We start from the raw sequence: 19,884 nt of genomic DNA, 5'->3' as shown, positions 1-19,884 counted from the left end.
GAAGCACTGCTCGTCAGGGAAAGCCCAGAGCCCCGATGTCTGTGGTGCTGTAGATGCACTGGGAATGGCCGGTGAGGAGCAGCAAGAGCTTGACTGGCTGGCACTTTCGGTATGGGAGCAATCGTGCGACGTTCGTGATTTTTCGGGGATTTTTCCAGTTGGCGCCCAGGTGCAGCTGGTGGTAAACGTCGAAGCCCTGTTGGTCAGGGAAAGCCCGGAGCACCGATGTCTGTGGTGCTGTAGATGTGTTGGGAATGGTTGGTGAGGAGCAGCAAGAGCTTGACTGGCTGGCACTTTTTGTGTGGGAGCAATCGTCCGACGTTCGTGATTTTTCGTGGTTTTTTTCGAGTGGGCGCCCAGGTGCAGCTGGGGGTAAACGTCCAAGCCCTGTTCGTCAGGGAAAGCCCGGAGCCCCGATGTCTGTAGTGCTGTAGATGTGTTCGGAATGGCCGGTGAGGAGCAGCAAGAGCTTGAGTTGCTGGCACTTTCGGTGTGGGAGCAATCGTCCGACGTTCGTGATTTTTCGGGGTTTATTTCCAGCGGGCGCCCACGTGCAGCTGGTGGTAAACGTCGAAGCCCTGTAGGTCAGGGAAAGCCCGGAGCCCCGATGTCTGTGGTGCTGTAGATGCGCTGGGAATGGGCGGTGAGGAGCAGCAAGAGCTTGAGTTGCTGACACTTTCGGTGTGGGAGAAATCTTCCGACCTTCGTGATTTTTACGATTTTTTTTAAGTGGGCGCCCATGTCCAGTTTACGGTAAACGTTGAAGCACTGCTCGTCAGGGAAAGCCCGGAGCCCCGATGTCTGTGGTGCTGTAGATGCGCTGCCAATGGCCAGTGAGGAGCAGCAAGAGCTTGACTGGCTGGCACTTTCGGTGTGGGAGCAATCGTCCGACGTTCGTGATTTTTCGGGCTTTATTTCCAGCGGGCGCCCAGGTGCAGCTGTTGGTAAACGTCGAAGCCCTGTTAATTAGGGAAAGCCCGGAGCCCCGATGGCTGTGGTGCTGTAGATGTGCTGCCAATGGCCGCTGAGGAGCAGCAAGAGCTTGAGTTGCTGGCACTTTCGGTGTTGGAGCAATCTTCCGACGTTCGTGATTTCAACATCATCCTGTTCAACCATTATAACTTGCTATTTTAGGAACCTTTTTGGGGAAAGCCAATGCCCTCCTTTTGCTTCAAGGACCGCAGATACAGTCTGGGAAACTAGGACAGTCATTTTCTGGCCTAGTGTGAACTTTCAGGCTTCTTGAATGTTTAGAATGACAGCTGCTACTGCTCTCAGACAGCTGGGCCACTGTCGTAGTTCAGCCCCGATCGGGACCAGACTACACAGTCTCTCTCTCACTCCCCCCACCCTCCGAGAGAATAGGAGGAGATGATATAAGAAAAACAGCTCGAGGTTCGAGATAAGGACGGGGAGAAATTTTTAAAGTTACCGTTACAGGCAAAACAGACTCGACTTGGGGAAAAACACTCATTTATTTCTAAAACTAGCAGGAGAATGAGACAGGGAACAAGATAACCTCCCCCCACCCCTCCCTCTTCCCGGGCTTAACATTATCTCTACTACCTTCCCCTCCCGAGCGGCATGGAGGGCGGAGTCGGGGGCGGGGGGGGGGGGGAATGGGGGTCGCAGTCAGTTCATCACGCGTTGTTTTACGCCTCTGTGTCATCATCGGGGGAAGAACTCCTTGCATTCCTCCTCTGCTCCAGCGTGGGGTCCCTCCCACGGGCCACAGTCCTCCGTGAAACTGCTCCGGCGTGGGTCATCTCTTCCACAGGGTGCAGTCCCTCTAGAACAGCTGTCCCAGCTGGCCCTCCATGGGCCACAGTCTCCTTCAGGCCTCTACCTGTTCCGGCGTGGGGTCCTCCACAGGCTGCAGGTGGATCTCTGCCACTCCGTGGACCTCCATGGGCTGCAGGGGGACAACCTGCTCCACCATGGTCGTCACCACAAGTTGCAGAGGAATCTTGGCCAGGAGCCGCATTACTCCTCCCCCTCCTCCTTCACTGACCTTGGCGTCTGCAGCCATTCCTCACAACAGGCTGGCAGATGCCTCTCAGGATCCTTTTTACATCTTATTCACTTCAACTGGTCAACTCCTCTCTACTTCTTGCAGCCGGGCCGAGTTGGGCCCAGTCAGCCGCTTGGCGAGAGGCCAGAGGGTGAGGCCTGCAAGGCCCACAAGGCTCGCGCTTCCCCCTCTCTGCCCCCCGCTCAGCTGCTTCACATCTCTCCCTTTTTTTTTTTCTGTTTCCCCCTTCTTAAATACGTTATCGCAGAGGCATTATCACAGAACATTCTGCTACCAATTGGCTCGGCCTTGGCCAGCAGTGGGTCCACCCTAGGCCCAGCCAAGTCCACTGAACAAAGGGGAGCGACTTCTAGCAGTTTCCTACAGAAGCTACCACCTTAGGCCCCCCCCCCCACTAACAAAACCAGAACAGCCACCCTTTCGCAGTGGCATCCAGCTGTTTGGAGAAATATGCTACCGCCCGTCTGTATGGTCCCAAATCTTGTGCCAATATTCCTAGTGCCATTCCTTGTTTTTTCGTGGGAAAATAGAAAAAATGGCTTACTCACATCAGGAAGTCCCAATGCTGATGCTGACATCAGGGCTTTCTTCAGCTGATGGAAGGCTCGATCTGACTCAGCATCCCACTGGAGACACTTTTGGTTAGCTGCTATCAGGGAATAGAGTGGCTTAACAAGCAGACCATAATCACATATCCAAAGTTGGCACCACCCCGTCATTCCTAAGAATGTCCGTAGTTCCTTTATAGTTTGTGGTCGGGGGCTTTGGCATATGGCCTCTTTCCGGGCTTGTCCTAGGATCCGTTGTCCAGCACTGATCTCGTACCCCAGGTACATGACCTGGGGTTGTAACAACGCCTGTGCCTTTTTCTTAGAAACCCGATATCCCTGTAGTCCCAGGAAATTTAACAGACTCACGGTCCAAATGACACAGGATTCTTTGGTTCTGGTTGCAATAAGAAGGTCGTCTACATATTGTAACACCTTCCCTTCTTCTGATGGTGGTTCCCATGATTCCAAGTCCTTTGCTACCTGATTCCCCAAAATTGTGGGGCACGAGAAGTGCCTGCTCCGGAGGCTTCTTGCTAGCAGCGCTAAAGGCACAAGAACATCGCATCTCTGTGCTTTCCTGAACAGCTTGAGCTGGGACAGTTACAGCCGTGTTTTCCAAGCTGTCCGGGGTGGTGAGGCACTAAAAGTGCGGATGTCTGGCCACTGTCCAAGACGAGAACCGGCTGCTCTGAAAGCCCTTACTGCTCTTCACGTGCGCTTTTTAGCAGATCTACGGACACACACACGTCGAGCCTCTTCACTATCCTACACAGCTAGCACGCTGGCAGTTACCGTCAACTTGGAACCAGCCGCGCAGACGGAAGTCAGACAATTACTCCAACACTGGAAGTGCCTGCTCTAAAAGTTCTTGCTGCTCCTCACCGACTCTTCCCACCACATCTACAGGCTCAGAAACAATTGAGTCTCTGGGCTTTCCTCCACCACCAGGACTCTGACACTTACCATCACCTAGAGCTGCTGCACAGTGAGAAATAAATCTTAAAAATCACGAACGTCAGACGATTGCTCCAACACCAAAAGTGCCACCTCTGAAAGTTTACTGGTGTACATGGTGGCAAAAGTCAGAGTCCTGATTGTCTAGGAAAGAACGGAGCCCCAGTGTTGCTGGGCTTTTAGATGCGGTGGCAAGAGCCACTGAGGGGTTTTCAGAGCTGGCACTTCTGGTGTGGGATCTATCATCCAACGTTCATGATATATAAGAGTGTTTTCACTGGGCGGCCATAAGTGCACGGTGGTAAACGTTGGAGTGCTGGTGTTCTAGGAAATCTCGCAGTCCCAATATTTGTGAGCCTGTAGATGTGGTGGCAAGAGCCGGGCAGGAGAAGCAAGAGCTTTCAGAAATGTCACTTCTGGTGTGGGAGCAGTCTTCTGACGTTTGTGATTTTTAAGATTTTTTTCAAAAGGGACTGCTGAGTTGAGGTGATGGTAGACGTCGGAGTCCTGGTGTCCCAGGAAATGCCGGATCCCCAATGTTTGTGAGCCTGTAGATGTGGTGCCTAGAGCTGGTGAGAAGCAGCAAGACCTTCCAGAGCTGACACTTCTGGTGTGGGAGCAGCTGTCCGACATTCACCATTTTTAAGCTGTGGTTTAACACTAGGCGGACAGCTCAAGCTGGTGTTAAACGTCGGAGTCCTGGTGGTCTAGGAAATCCCGGAGCCCCAATGTTTCCTGGCCTGTAGATTTTTTTTACGCCTGTAGATCTTTACCACCCTGTCCTGGTGGTCTAGGAAAGCCCGGAGCCCCAGAGTTTGGAGCCTGTATGTGTGGTAGCAAGAGCCGGTGAGGAGCAGCAAGGGTATTCAGAGCTGGTCACCATGTAACAAAAGGTTCAGGATTTTTAAGATTTTTTCCCACTGAGCAGTAGGGACTGTTTCTCACTCCTTACAAATGAGTCCTTCGTCAGGAAAAGAAAAAAAAAAAACAGACTTCCTCTTCCATTAATTGTTTCTCTAAGCTATATGGGTACGTGACTATGTTTTATAACTGTATTCTTGTCCTGGTTCTGGCTAGGATAGAGTTAATATTTACCTGAGCTGGGTGGAGTACTGAAGCTGGTAGCCCCTATGGCTGGGATAGTTAACTAATTAGCTAACTGCTGGGGCTCAGTATATAAGTGAGGAGGGTGGTGAAGGGAGCCTCCTGCTACTTGGAAGAACCTAGGTGTGGAGGTTTGTTGTAAGCCATTATACTATATTTGTATTCCATCACTGTTTTGTTTTCTTCTGTCATTACTGTTAAATTTACTTTTTGTTCAATCTCAACCCACGGGTTTGGTTTTTTTCCTGGTTTTCTTTTGTTTACCAAATCTCCCCCTGTTCTCTTGGAGGGTGGGGGGGAAGTGAGAGAGAGACTGCGTAGTCTGGTCCCGATCGGGGCTGAACTACAACAATTCTTTAAGTGCATACATATATAGTTGTGATTAACTTATTGTCCCCTATATCAATCCCCCCTTTTTATCACACTAAGTAAATTCTTTTACTTAAACAGTTTCCCTGAATATGAAGCATCATACATGGTTTTGTTTAGTGATGGGGGAGGCCTAAGGTGGTAGCTTCTGTAGGAAACTGCTAGAAGTCGCTCCCCTTTGTTCAGTGGACTCGGCCGGGCCTAGGGTGGACCCACTGCTGGCCAAGGCCGAGCCAATTGGTAGCAGAATGTCCCGTCATAACGCCTCTGTGATAACGTATTTAAATAGGGGAAAACAGAAAAAAAAAAAAAGGGAGAGATGTGAAGCAGCTGAGCGGGAGGGGGAGGTGCAGGCCTTATGGGCCTTGCAGACCTCACCCTCTGGCCTCTCGCCAAGCGGCTGACTGGGCCCGAATTGGTCCGGCCCGGCTGCAGGAAGTGGAGAGGAGAGGAGAAGTTAATAAGATGTAAAAAGGATCCTGAGAGGCATCTGCCAGCCTGTTGTGAGGAACGGCTGCAGATGCCAAGGTCAGTTCAGAAGGAGTGGGAGGAGTAAAGTGGCTCCTGGCCGAGATTCCCCTGCAGCCTGTGGTGACGACCATGGTGGAGCAGGTTGTCCCCCTGCAGCCCATGGAGGTCCACGGAGGAGCAGAGATCCACTTGGAGCCCATGAAGGATCCCATACTGGGGGAGATGGATGCCTGAAGGCAGCTGTGGCCCATGGAGGGCCCGCTGGGACAGCCGTTCTGGAGAGACTGCACCCCGTGGAAGAGATGACCCATGCTGGAGCAGTTTCAGGAAGGACTGTGGCGTACGGGTGGGACCCCACAACAGAGCAGGGGAGGAATGTGAGGAGTTCTTCCCCCAACCATGAAGCAGCGGTGTAAAACAACGTGTGATGAACTGACCGCAATCCCCATTCCCTCTTCCCCCTCCTGTGCCACTCGGGGGTAGAAGACAGGCACCAATGTATAAAAAACACAGGCAGAGAACACAAGATGAGTGGAGCTGTAAAGGCAAAATTTAGAAAACAACAGAGTACAATTCCCAGAAGGAACAATGAAAAAATAAGACCAAGGGGCTTAATGAAAAAAAAAAATTAAAAAAGCAATGTCAAACTAAAACGTAGATAGAGAAGGAAAATCTAAAATCGACAGCGCTAGTGTCAATACAAATGGGTTCTGCCCCATTATATCTGGATGGCATCAAGGTACATTGTGCACCACTATCCACTAGAGCTTTGTACTCTTGTGGGTCTGACGTGCCAGGCCATCGGATCCACACAGTCCAATAAACTCTGTTATCCCTCTCCTCCACCTGGCTGGAGGCAGGGCCTCTCTAATCCTGGCCACAGTATTCATTGTTCATTTCTTTTAAATATGCACGAGAGGTCCCTTCAAGAGGGTCAGAACTAAAGCTATTCCTTCTACGCTCCCTATTGGAGACTGGTGCAACAATTTTCCGGGGAGAACTTCTATTTGCAATGGTTTTTCCACGTAACTCACCTACCCGTGCCTCTAGGGCAGAGGTAGGCTTCCCATCCCACTCCCTCATGTCCTCTCCTTGGTCACGCAAAGTAAACCCACAGGGTACCTTGCCGCGTAAACCATCTCTCTTGAGCAGGGAAAAGTTTACTCCTAATAGCTGAAATATTGGCCCGTACCGGTGGGGAATGGGACATATCTGCTTTTAATTGCTGGAACTCCTGGGATAGTTTCTCCACAGCCGAGACACAGGCCCTTAGGGAGGAAGACAGGCTTTCCTCGTACTGCCGGAGTCGGCCAGCCAGTTCATCCACTGTTTCTTCCTCTCCATCTTTCCAGGTCATAACTGCCAATGAGTTGGCATATGATGATGGTGCACTTCAAACAAACTTCCGCCACATTTCTCGTGTGCACCTGACTTCATCTGGATCCTTAGGTAACTGATCATTGTCCAGGTCATCATAAATAATCTCCAGCACAGCTAATTCCCTCAGGTACTGGATACCCTTCTCCATGGTAGCCCACTTGCCTGGGTGACACATTATATCCTCCTTGAAAGGATATCTCTCCTTCACACCTGACAGGAGTCCCCTCCAGAGGCTGAGGGCTTGTGTCCCTTTTCCAACTGCTTTGTCAATGCTCGTTTCTCTAGAAATGGATCCCTGTTGCCTAGCTTCTCTGCCTTCTAATTCCAAGCTATTGGCCCCATTATCTCAGCACCGCAGCAGCCAGCTGATAATGTGCTCCCCAGGATGACAGCTAAAATCTTTTCGCATGTCTCGCAGCTCGCTCAGGGATAGAAATCGGGTGCTCACTGTCTCCTTTAGGAGTTTTTCCTCTGAGGAAGGGTCTGCCTGCCGAGTTCTTCCTGGGCATGAAGCAAATGAACCTTCCTGTTCTTCCTCCTGCTCCATCCTAAAGGGGCTTCTTCATCCCTCACTAAACGAGCTGACTTCCGCTTCCAAGTCTTCTTGTATACAGGGGCAACTGAAACTAGCACGGGTTCACCCTCTGATTCAGCTGCAATGCCTGTTGCTGGGCTTTGAGTCCCTACAGTGCAGGTCAGTTTGTTCTCCCTCATACCATGCTGCGTATTAGTATCTTGCCTTAGGGTAAATCTCGGGAGGAGATTCCCAAAAAGTGGGTTTGCAGCCCTAGACAAGACTTGGCACACATTCAAGATACATAATAACATCATCATAGTGGCTTGAATATCCCCCAGATCTTTAAAGTTCTCAAAAAGTGGTTTAACTACCCTGGAAGTGAAAATTCGGGAAGCTGTCCGCATAGGAATACCAGTTTATCTCTAAGGCCATTGATGTCACCATGTCATAGATGTATATGGCATAGTATAACAGAAGGATAATTCTCATCATTTTCCCTCAGGTTCCCACCACCACTGGGAACACATAGTACATATAAGAGCGTAGACAACACAACAACATAACCAACCACTGCAACATCATGACCAATAACTGACAACCAATACAACGAGCATGTATAAACAAATTTCTTTCAAGCAAAAAAAAAAAAAAAAAAAAAAAAAAAAAGTCAGATCTGTTATTATCTCAACCCTTCGTGCCCCACTTTGGGCACCAAAATAACTGTCATAGTTCAGCCCCGACAGGGACCAGACTATGCAGTCTCTCTCTCACTCCCCCCACTCTCCGAGAGAATAGGAGGAGATTTGGCAAACAAAAGAAAACCAGAAGGAAAGAAAAACAAACACATGGGTTGAGATTGAACAAAAAGTAAATTTAACAGTAATGACAGAAGAAAACAAAACAGTGATGGAACACAAATACAGTACAATAGCTCACAACAAATCTTCACACCCAGTCTCTTCCAAGTAGCAGGGAGACTCCCTTCAGCACCCTCCTCACTTATATACTGAGCATGATGTCAGATGGGATGGAATAGCCCCTCGGCTAATTTGGGTAAATTAACCCCGGCTGTTAGCTAATTAGTTAACTATGCCAGCCATAGGGGCTACCAGCTTCAGTTCTCCACACAGCTCAGGTAAATATTAACTCTATCCTAGCCAGAACCAGGACATATAAAAGGACATATAAAAGTAAAAAGAAAATGTCAAAAGCAACAGGGATGAAGAAAATGAAATAAAATCGATAAACACTAATGGCAAACTGAAATGGAAAAGTAGAAATAAAATTTACCATGCAAAGGGATGAGGAACAGAGGAAGAACCAAATAGGGGTTGTAAACTAAACAGATGAAATCACCAAAACATAATTTAAAAGGTAGAAGACAGGCACAGAGAGATAAAAAACACAGACAGAGAACACGAGATGAGTGGAGCTGTAAAGGCAAAATTTAGAAAACAGAGTACAATTCCCAGAAGGAACAATGAAAAAATAAGACCAAGGGGCTTAATAAAAAAAAAAAATTAGCAAATGTCAAACTAAAACGTAGATAGAGAAGGAAAATCTAAAAAGCGACAGCGCTAGGGAAAACTGAGGAGGGGGGAGTGGGAAAGGTTAAAAACTAATAATGCTGAAAGACATAAAAGTAGAAAATTTTTAAAGCCCGAGGTTTAAGAGAAGAAGGAACACACAATACAGTCAGAGAACTCAAACACAAACAGAGGCAGATATTTGTAAAAGTGGCAGCGCTAAAAACAGACAAAGAAAAACAATGCAGAAAAAAAATAAGTGACCAAGATAAAGGTAGACGTAGGAGAGGGAAAAAAAAGAAAAAAAAAGAAAAGAAAATACATCAAGCATTAGGGAACTAGAGACAGCAGACCACAACAGAGATGTAAAAAGAATCTCTAAAAAGCCAGGATGCTAAGGAAAGACAAGAAACAATGAACAAAAAAAACCCAGCAAACATAATACAAGTAGACAGGAAACTTAAAAAGCAAAAAGTAATAACTAAATAATGAAAAAAAAAAAACCCTTGAAAAGGCATACAACAAGGAGCTAAACCAGAGGTAAAAATAAAAAGCCACAACGCTACTGACAGACAAGAAATAATTAAAGAAGGGAAAAATCAAGACAATCAGCGGCATGAAGGTGGACAGATGCTTTTTAAAGCGGTGACATTTAAGGGAAAAGAAGACAAAATGGTCTCATGAAACCAAGACAGACACATAGAAAAATTTCTAAGGCGAGGACACTAATGAAAGTGAGATGGAATTTAAAAATGAATACAGCAAATTAAAGGCTGAGAGGAAAACGAAATCAGACAAATATTTGCTGGACCGCAGGGATGAAGACCATAAGGGAAAAAATTCTTAAAGGGGGACAGCAACCCAATACCGTAGCCTCGGCTGAAAGAAACTCTCCAAGATTGATTCTGGAGTTTTAAAAAGCTGGCATTCTTTCATTACGGCGCTAGATACACGGGGGATAGTTCCACCTAGCGTACGTGTTGCAAATCGTAACGGACAAACCTTACATTGCCCAACTCTATCTAGGCGCAATACATTTCTCAGAATGCGTATACAAATTCATTCTGTTGCCTGGAACTAATTGTAGTACTTGCATCTTACTTACACGTGTGCTTCAAGTCCTTTACGGTCTTCTGCACGGGTCTTGGGTGCTCTTCAGGACCCTCTGCGGACTGCTTTCTTGGAGTGTTTTAGTTGAACCTAGCTTTGAAGCGTACGCAGCGTGGACCGACTCGTACGGCTCGCTGCTGCTTCTCGAATCGCGAGGCTGGCGACTTCTTCAAGTCCCTTGTCTGTCTGCACGAACCTAAAAGTTTTAAAAGTGTTTCAGTTGAGCACAAATCAAGCACAACGTGTCCACCGCAAAAGGCACAGTGCAATCTTCTACCTTTCACCTTTTGTGAAACAAGCAAAGACAAAGCCTTAGACGTGAAAATGAAAAAGCAAGGGCGGTAAGAAAGGACAAGACACGATTAAAAGAAAAGAGAGGAAAGGGAATAAAAGAGAGACAGAAACAGAATGTTTTAAAACAAAATAGGACTATAGAAATAAGCGGGGGAAAATGAAAAAGAAGCAACAGTGAGCTAAAAGGGATGTATAAAATAGAACAAAGCAAGGGCGCTGAAGAAAGGCACCAAATAAATAAAAGAGAAAACAGGCAAACGGATTCAGGGAAGCGGATAAAAACAGAAGACTTGGTGATGGGTATCGGGGAAATAGAGAAACATTTAAAAACCAGGAATGACAAACTGTAACAAGGACCTAGAAAGAAAGTTTTACAATCAAAGGCATCAATACAGACAAGAAATTTTTTTTTTAAAAGGTAGCGAACAGAATTAAAGTACAAAGAAAAATGTAGATGCAAATATGATTAAGGTTACAATAAGAAAGTAGGTAGCGACGGCAAGCAAAACAAAAATGATGGAAAACAATGTAAAGCGCAATGGCTCTATTGAAAATAAAGAAAAAATAATTAAAGATTACGCTAGCTGACAAGGTCAAATTCGAAAACTTGAAAAGCAAAAGCACTAAAGTAATAGCAACAGCCGACTAAAATGCAGACAGATATAAATTCTTAAAGGTGATAGCAGTAAGGAAAAAGAAATAATTAGAACAAAAATGCAGAAAAATGAAGACCAAAAATGATAAAAAGGAGACTCAGCTTTTTAAAAGCAACAGGGATTAGGGAATGAAGAAAAAAAAAAAAAATAGCATGGGTAAACTAAAATGGAGACTGAGAAAGAAAATAATTACAGCACCGTAAAAGAAGAAAGAGAAGAAATAGATAAGTCAGAACAGCTAAGGAGAGTAACGGCAAATATTGGGAAAAAAAAATGCCCAAGAAACAAATAGAAACGTATAAAGAATAACTAAAAAACAAAGCTGCTAAGTAAGGATACATTACAACTAAAAAAATAAGGGGACTGACCACAAGAAATGTATGTAAAAAAAGACTAATGCTAATCAGGAAATAATAACAACAACAAAAATAATGCGCATTTCTGACACGCAACCAAAATGGAAAACTACAAAGAAACTTTAAAAAGTGATGGAGCTGAGGGAGGATGAGAAATGATTCAGGATCAAGAGAACAAATTAAAGATAGCAATCGGGATAGAATTAGACAGAAAATTGTAAAACCAACAGTGAATAATGAAATTGGGTGAAAAATTCCCAACTAGCACAGTCCACCTAAGAGACCTACAACATTGTAAAAGCAAGGGCACTAGAGATAGTCAGGACATAATTAAAATATATATATATATAAAAATATGGCAAAATAGAGGCAGAAACCAGACAGAAGTAAAGAGAACATTTCAAAGGCAATTGAAGATTGAGGAAATAAGGAAAAAATGAAAACACAGTGCCGTCGAACAACAAAAAAAAAAATAATAAGGCCAAGGAGCTTGTCAGAGATACACATATATATAAATAAAAATTGAAAACTAAAGGGATAAATAAAGGAGCAATATTATATAAAAAATATGGAAAGAGAGCGAAAGAGAAAGAGATATTAAGTTTGTGAAATTTATGTACTAAAGAGCAGGGGAATGTACTAAGAAATGGCGTCAAGAACAGAGATACATAGAAATATGTTTTTTAAATTGTTGTAGTACAATGAAATGTGGGGAAACTAAACTAGGGACAGAGCTCCAGTTAGAGAGAAACATAAGAAAAAAATTTAAAGACTAGACAGTATGGGGCAGAGTGGGCAAAATAACAGCATGGTTTTGGGAGCCATACAGATACGTGGATGGACAGAGGAGGAGACAGAGGAAAAGAGGATGGGAGCCAATTGCAGAAGGGTTGCAAACCTGAACCCGAATGCAGAGAACAGGACAAGCAACTGACCACAGCTCCTGGTGCCGGCAGGAGACCCTCACCGCCATGACTCCTCTCTCCTTCTCTGACGCTTGGTCCTGTATGGTGCCTCCTGCCTCACCCTCACCTGTTTGGCAGCACACAGCGGACACCTCGATGCTCCTCATCTGTGAGGCTTCCCTGATACATGGTGGCTCACGCGCATGGTGGACAGAGCTCCTGAGCACCCAACACAGCGTGGTGGTGTGTGCTCTGAAAAGGACGGCTGGGAGGCACCTGCCTCTGGAACCCTCTTGGACTCACTCCTCAGCTGGTTCCCCTTCATCAGCTCCCTCAAGCACTCCTGCCCTCTCTATCCCCTTTATAGCTGGAGCCCCTTCACACTGCAGGACCAGCCTCACTGGCCCCACCTGGGGCTGCCCCACCTCCAGCCCCAGCTGGAGCCCATCAGGAGCAGGAGCCCTTCCCAAAGCCCCGCAGCCCATCACCCCCTCCCCTGCAACTGTCTTCAGCCAAAAGCTGTGCCCTCAGGGGCTGCAAACACATCCAGGGGCACAGAGGAGGCAGGAAAAGTCTATTCATGAATGCACATTAAAAAAATCCCAGCAGTGAGTTAGCTACAAGGCTCCATCCAAAAATGCAGCAGGACACAGGGAGAAAGAGGAAAGACAAAAGCAGGAGGAAGGACATAGAGAAAACGTGGGGGATGGAGAACTGGAAAACGGGATGCTGCGAACGAGAGATGTGGAGCCAGAGAAGTGTGTATAGAGAGGAGAGCTAAGACATTGCGTGAATACACAGAAAGACGGGGATAGGGCAGTAAATAAGAGACAGAGGGCAGGAGAGAAATGCAGAAGGAACCACCAGAACACCAAGATAAAGACAAGACAAGGAACGGTGAATATTATAAAGGGGGGGCGGGATCATTGGCAAAAATCAAAACTAGAAACAGAGAGATAGATAGAGGTGGATGTAGAAAGGAAATTTTGAGAAGCAACAACCTACAACAAACATAAGCAACCAGGAACTAACAAATTAGTGACAAAAACAGAAAGTCTAAAAAGTAACAGGGCACAAAACAGAGGCAAGAATTAAGAATTACAGACAGGGAGATGGAGAGTGGCAGACATACCAAGAAAATTTTTAAATCGCCAGGATACAGGTAGCATACTCAAGACTTAAAAAGTAGAGGAGCTGATTAGAGGGAGACATAGGAAGAAAATCTGAAAAGGGACAGGGTACGAGAAACACAATCAAAGAATTAGAATTAGGTCAGAGAAACAGGATAAGGTGGCAAAAAAATGTACATACCTACTGAGTTGAAGCAACTTAGGCAAGAATTAAAAAGATAGGGTTGGAGAGATAGAAAGAAAATTACAGAAGTGGTCGGGTGCAAGAAACATAGCCAACGATTACAAGAAGACAGAGAGGGAGCCCGATGGGAGGAAACTGCAGTGACTTAATATTGGATGGCTGCCGTGTGCCCTCAGAGCTGCTCTATAGCTCCCGCTCCTCAGCGAGACAGGATGACAAAATACAACAAAAACCTTGTAGGTGCACATACAGACAGAGAGATCGCTCACCAATGACTGTCACAGGTGTAAACAGACTCAACTTGGGGAAACCCATTAAATTTATTGTCGATCAAAGTCAGAGTAGAATCAACAGAAATAAGACCAAATCTAAAAAGAACACCTTTCCCCCACCCCCTCTCCCTTTTCCTGGTCTCACCTTCACTGCTTACTGCTGTACGTCATAGCCCTGAGCAACGCAGGGTGACACAGGATGAGAGGTGCAGTCAGTTCATCGCATGTAGTCTCGGTCGCTACTTTGTCCTCAAACTTTTTTTATTGCTGCAGCCTAGGCTCTTCTCCACGGAGTCGCAGATTCTGCCAGGAGATGCCTCCGGCACAATCTCTCTGCACAGTCATGCCTTCCTTCCGGCACATCCTCCTGCTCTGCTGCGGGGTGCTCTACGCGCTGCCGGATGACAGCCTGCCTGAGCGTGGTCATCACCACAGGCTGCAGGGAAACCTCTGCTCTGGCATCTGGAGTGCCCCCCACCCAACCCCCTTTTTCACTGACCTTGGCATCGGCAGGGCCGGTTCGCATTTTCTCTATCACAGCTTGCGCGCAGCATTTTTTACCTGCTCTAAAACGTTCATCGCAGAGGTGCTACCGGTGTTGCTGACAGTCTCGGCTTTGACCGGCAGCAAAGGGGTCTTGGAACTAGAAGTGGCTGTGTCCAGCGCGGAGGCAGCTCCCAGTGTCTTCTCACAGAACCCATCCCTGCAGCCCCTGCCCGGCCCTGCCGCCACAGCTAACATAACCTTGCCACGTAACCCCAATACGACAGTGATCAGCCCCAGGACAGAAACGTGGGCTTGAGAAATAGGGCAAGGGAGCCACAGGGAGAGGCCCAGATGGAAAAAAATATCAATGGACTACAGGCCATACAGGAGGGAGTGGCAGAGAACCAGACGGACAGAGATGAACAAAAACAAAGAATATCAATTGGTCCCAGGGCACAGGGGGAAGAATTAAAAAAACCAGACAGAGAGGTGGACAGAGAGAAACTGAGAAATTAAAAAAAAAAACCTCAATGATCTAAACAGGAAGAGACAGATTTAAAAATAGAGTCAGAGAGCCAAAAACAGACAAAATGAAAAAAACCACAAGAGTGGGCTATGGGACAGAGTGGGAAAAAAATTGAAAGCTAGGGACTTGGAAGAAGTCTCTCTACAATACAGGTCAGAGACAGAAGAAGGAAAAAAACAGGGACATGGAGCCAAACAGATAAAGGTGATGGGGTGGGAATTGTAAAGTGCTAAAGTGCAGACGGGGAGAAATTTAACAATTTGGGATAAGAACACAGACAGAGATGGAGAAAGACAAAAACAGTGTTGGGCTATAGGGCCAAACCAGAGGATAAAAAAAGAGGGACAGGTAACAGGACACAAGTGCAGACAGAAAAAAAAAAACACAACAGAGAGTAGAACAACAGAAAGTGGTGGACTTGGAGAATTGGAGCGGGAGAGAGGCAGGGAAGCAAAAAAAAAAAGAAAAAAAAACAACAGTGGTGAGAAAAAGAGAGGGTGCGGGCAGTGATGGTGAACAGATATGACATGACCCCAGGCAGACGGGACTCGCCGCAGCGCCGACAGCAGGTGCTGCTGCGAGATTTTGACGGTTCGACCGTCTCTGTCCATCTCTCTCTCCCCCTGCTTTCTTCCTCTATACCTCTGATCACTTGACTATCATACAGCTAAGAAAACAGACTGGCATTTTACAGTGCTTACAACACAAGGTGTCCAAGATTCAGAGCCTCACATGCACGTACCCTGCCACGCACTTCGGTGAGCGGAGTTGCTGAAGACTACGCTAAGAGCGATCCATCCTCTCCCGGAGAGGGGGATTGTCTCATATCTGCAGCAGGAGGCAGCTACTGTCAGGACCTTCTTTATTTTATTCTTCAGCTGTTTTACCTGTCTCTGGCCTCACCAGCTTCAGCTGCGGCAGCTCCCCTCCGCAGCCAGTAAGCATCCGGCCGCGGTCCTGCCTTTTCGCCCGTGCCGCTGTGACGACGAGGACAAATGCACCCCTGCAAACCTGAGCCAGATGCAGTCGACAACATCCCTGGACAGGAACCGACACCCCAGTCCTTAGTGCTGCCTCTGGGAGAGGGAAAAAACAACCGTTACCCACAGCAATGACTGTAGCTCTCCTCAGGCAGGAACGCCTCCTTCTGCAAGAGCTGCCAGAGACGCTGCTCCTTCCCTCAACTCATGCTAATGGCAGCTGCATTTAGGGAGAATATCGCGTGTTTAGAGAGCGTTGAGGCCGGTGGTGCTGTTAAAACAGAGTTTAGAGCCATTCTGTAGCTACAGAACAGATTTCAGGGGAGAGGCTGGAGCTAGGTGCAGCTGCACGGGGTGAGCGTGGCTGAAGGAGTTTTGCCGAGTTAGCGAGGCACCCAGCGCCTTTGCCAGGGGCTGGAACGTCTCTGGGTAATCAGAGGGGTGGAGGCAGCCCTATCCCACCTGTCTTCCCCTTTCCTCTCCACCAGCTCTCAGGAAATGACTAGAAGCTGCCCCGACAGTGTTGACTCTGACTCGCTGTCAGCCTATTGCACCGGTGGATTGAAACCGTCCTGATGCTCTCAGGAAGACATGCCCCAAGCAGACCATGTCCTGAGGCTGCAGCCCCGCAGTGTACACCGGGCCATCGCCATCAGCCTCTCCAGCCCCGCTGTGGCTCCTCAGGCCCCAGCCTGCAGCTACAGCCGTGCCCCTGACGCCTGCTGTGTAACCTGCTTCCGTGGACGTTCTGACAGCTGCTCACCAAGCACAAAGGACTGCAAACACAGCCACGAGTGCGAAAGAGATACCGAGCATTTACTCGTGACTGCGTATAAATCCTGGGAGCCCACTTTGAGACTCTGTGCCTGTATCCTCACGCTTCCCCTGTGACAATTCGGTAGTCCTTACCAGAGGAGAATATACAGAAAACCAATACACACCCATGAGGGACAGGACACAGGAAGAGAAAGAGACAAATAAAACAAAGGAGAAGGACTGAAGAGCAGATAAACTAAGGTACAGGGAAAATAACCATGGGATGGATAAGTCAGTAAAAAAGGGATGAGAAGCCCTGTTGGGACATGGCAGAAGAAAAACAGGATCAGCAACCAGGATGGACAAAAAAAAGAGAGATAAAAAAAGCAGAGAGCAAAACAAACAGATCAAGAGAAATTGCATGAGAGAAGTAAGGAAAGAAGGGAGGGGAAAAAAACAGATAACAAGCCAGAGAAGTGGACAGAAAAAAAGAGACACGCACAGATCAGAACAGAAAGGGAGAAAGAAAACACAAGCGTGGACTGCAAGGTGAGAAAAAAAGCCAGGGAGTAGTGCAGAGGGGGATAACGGGACATTAAGCTACAAAACAGGACACAGCAAGGAATGACAGCACAGGAGATATGGAGATATACAAACAAAAAGTCAGAGGGAGGATGAAAGACAGCATATGATAAAAAGAAAAAGGAAATAGGGCAGAGAGGGAGAAAGAGAGATTAGAGAGACAGACAGAGGAGGAGAGTTGCAGGACCAAGGCAGAGAGATGAAAGAAGAAACAGAAAAAAAAAATCAAGGCAGGGGGGCAAAGAAAGACAGGAGAAAGGAGAGAGCAATATAGGAAACAGATGAGGCAGAGGGAACCAGACAACAGGATACTGGAAGAAAGAGACAGACAGTGAGCAGGACACTGAGACAGTGAGCGAACAAGACCAAAATACATGGACCGCAAGAAAAAACAAGGACAGAGAGGTGAAGCAATAAATAATAAGGACAAGGAGTGATACAAACGATCGCAGCAAGTAAGAAACAAAGAGGAATGAACGCAGGGACAGGCAGATATATAATGAAAAAAAAACAGTGACAGTGAGCAAGACAAAGGGGTGGAGTGAGAAAGAGAAGACATTAAGAAGAGAGATAGGAGGGCAGGGACACAGGCCAGCACATACAGGCACAGAGAAGAAAACAAAGCCAGGAAACACACCAGAGAAATGGGGAACACACCACACACCACAAGAAAGAGGGAGAACTGCAAAATCACAAAAAGAAAGAGAAAAAGCAGTAGTAGAAGAAGAGAAAGGGAGCCAGAACAGGACAGAGAAACAGAGACAAGAGAAGCAATACAGGGAAACAAACAAACAGAAGCGCAGCAGTGTGAGAAACAGAGGGGGCAAGGGGAGGGACAGAAAGGGCGCAGGGCGCAGAAAAGCGGATTTGGGGCCCCGAGGGCCTGAAACTGCCCGCACCTCTTGCTGTCAGCCAATTCAGACGCTTCTTTCTCCTTCTCTCTTCCTTTCCTTTTCTCTAACTCCAGTCACTTGGCTGTTTGCCACCTAAAAGAGGGTATCTCACAGCTCTTCAGAGACAAGATGTCCTAGACACATGGCCTTGCTTGCTCACGCACTACACATCCGTTCCATGCTTTGCGTTACACGTACAGACCCTGCGCTGCATGCTGGGGGTCTAGGCTGCTGGACGCTACAGAGACAAATTCTTCATCACACGGAGAGGCAGCTACCGGACGGATAGCCTTTGGTTTCTTCTTTTTTACCTTTCTCTGGCCTCGCCAGCTTCAGCAGCTCCTATCCAGAGCTAACAAGCGTTCCGCCCGTCCGTCTTCATGAAGTGCCACAAAGACAGTGATACTGGACAGAGACAAACCATGCAAGCCTCAGGCGACCGCAGTCAACAGCATTCTCCAAGGAGGAAGCACGTCCTCTGGGAGAGCAAACGAATCAGCAGCAAGCATTACAACCACAGATTGACAGTACCCAAAGCCTCTCCTGCTGCAAGAGCATCTGGAGATGCCTCTCTTTCCACGGACTGCTGCTAACAGCACCTGCGCTAAGAGAGAATCCAACGCATTTGATGGCCAACTTAGAGACTTCAGGACAGGGCTTGTGAGCAGCCCAGGGCTACAGGACAGGATTCAGGGGAGGTGCTGGAGCTGGGGGCAGATGCACAGGACCAGCGGCACTCAGGGCACCTCAAGTGGAGCTGTGCTGTGTTGGGGGAAGCACCTGGCATCTGTGCCTGCAGTGGGGTCTGCCTCCTTCCCCTCTTCCATTCTCTCAGCTCTCGGGTAACTCCCCGGGGCTGCCCTCACCCGGCTCCAGCAGACCGGGACCCTGCCGTGGTGGGCGCTTGGAAGCTTCCCCTCCCGCCAGCCCCAGGCAGCCGGCGGGCAGGAGACAGCCCCGCACCTGCCAAAGGGTCTCCCTCACCTCACTGCTGCTCCTGGCCCCCACCCGCCCCCGGGCAGCGCCCCCCGCACACCGCCCTGCCGCGGCACTGGCAGAGGAGCTGCTCTGTCCCTGTGCAGGACTGGCACACCAGTTCTGTGCTTTGCACACCGAGCGCCCGCCAGAAGCGTGCCCGTGGGGCAGCAGCGGCGTTTCCTTACCGGGAGGCAGCAACGAGCGCGGCGGCACCGCACCGCAGCACCGCATTGCCGGTACCGGCGACCGGCAGCGAGCAGCACGGCAGCGCCTGTGTGGCTCGCACCTGCAGTACCGGGTTTGGTTCGCCAGGCGGCAGCACTGAGCACGGGCGAGTGCCAAACCCCGCACGTGAAGCGCCCCAGAGTGTCTCTGTTCAGTCGGCTTGAAGCGCACAGCAAACCACACAAAAACGAGAACAAAACTACACCGGGGCCGCAGTAGTAGCACATGCTCCACATAAGCCCGAGAGCAATGCGGCGGCGTGGCAGCAAAAACTAAACCTACCTGCACGCACTGGCAAACACAGGATGGGTGCTCGGCACTGGGTGCGGAAAGACTACACCTCCCAGGATGCTCCGCGGAGCCATCATGGCGGACTAGACGCCTCGTGCCTCAAGACTTCAGCTCCCGGCATGCTCTGCGAAGCCATAACGGCCAACCGCCAGCCCTGTACCCCAGGACTACAGTTCCCAGCATGCCGCACAAAGCAGCCTTTCCTGCGGGCACAGCGTTACCCCTGCACCGAGCGCCACTGCAGAGCCTCGCAACCCCCAGCGCGGACGCTGGCAGCCCCCACCGCTGACTGCAGCACGCCGCAGCACGGCCGCGCCCCCGCCACTTCCTGTACCCGCACACAGACCGCGCCAGCC

Source organism: Chlamydotis macqueenii, chromosome 5 (assembly GCF_036417535.1).
Source record: "Chlamydotis macqueenii isolate bChlMac1 chromosome 5, bChlMac1.mat, whole genome shotgun sequence".
Lineage (NCBI taxonomy): Eukaryota > Metazoa > Chordata > Aves > Otidiformes > Otididae > Chlamydotis > Chlamydotis macqueenii.
The sequence above is the reverse complement of the archived record's forward strand: the minus strand, read 5'-3'. Positions refer to the sequence as shown.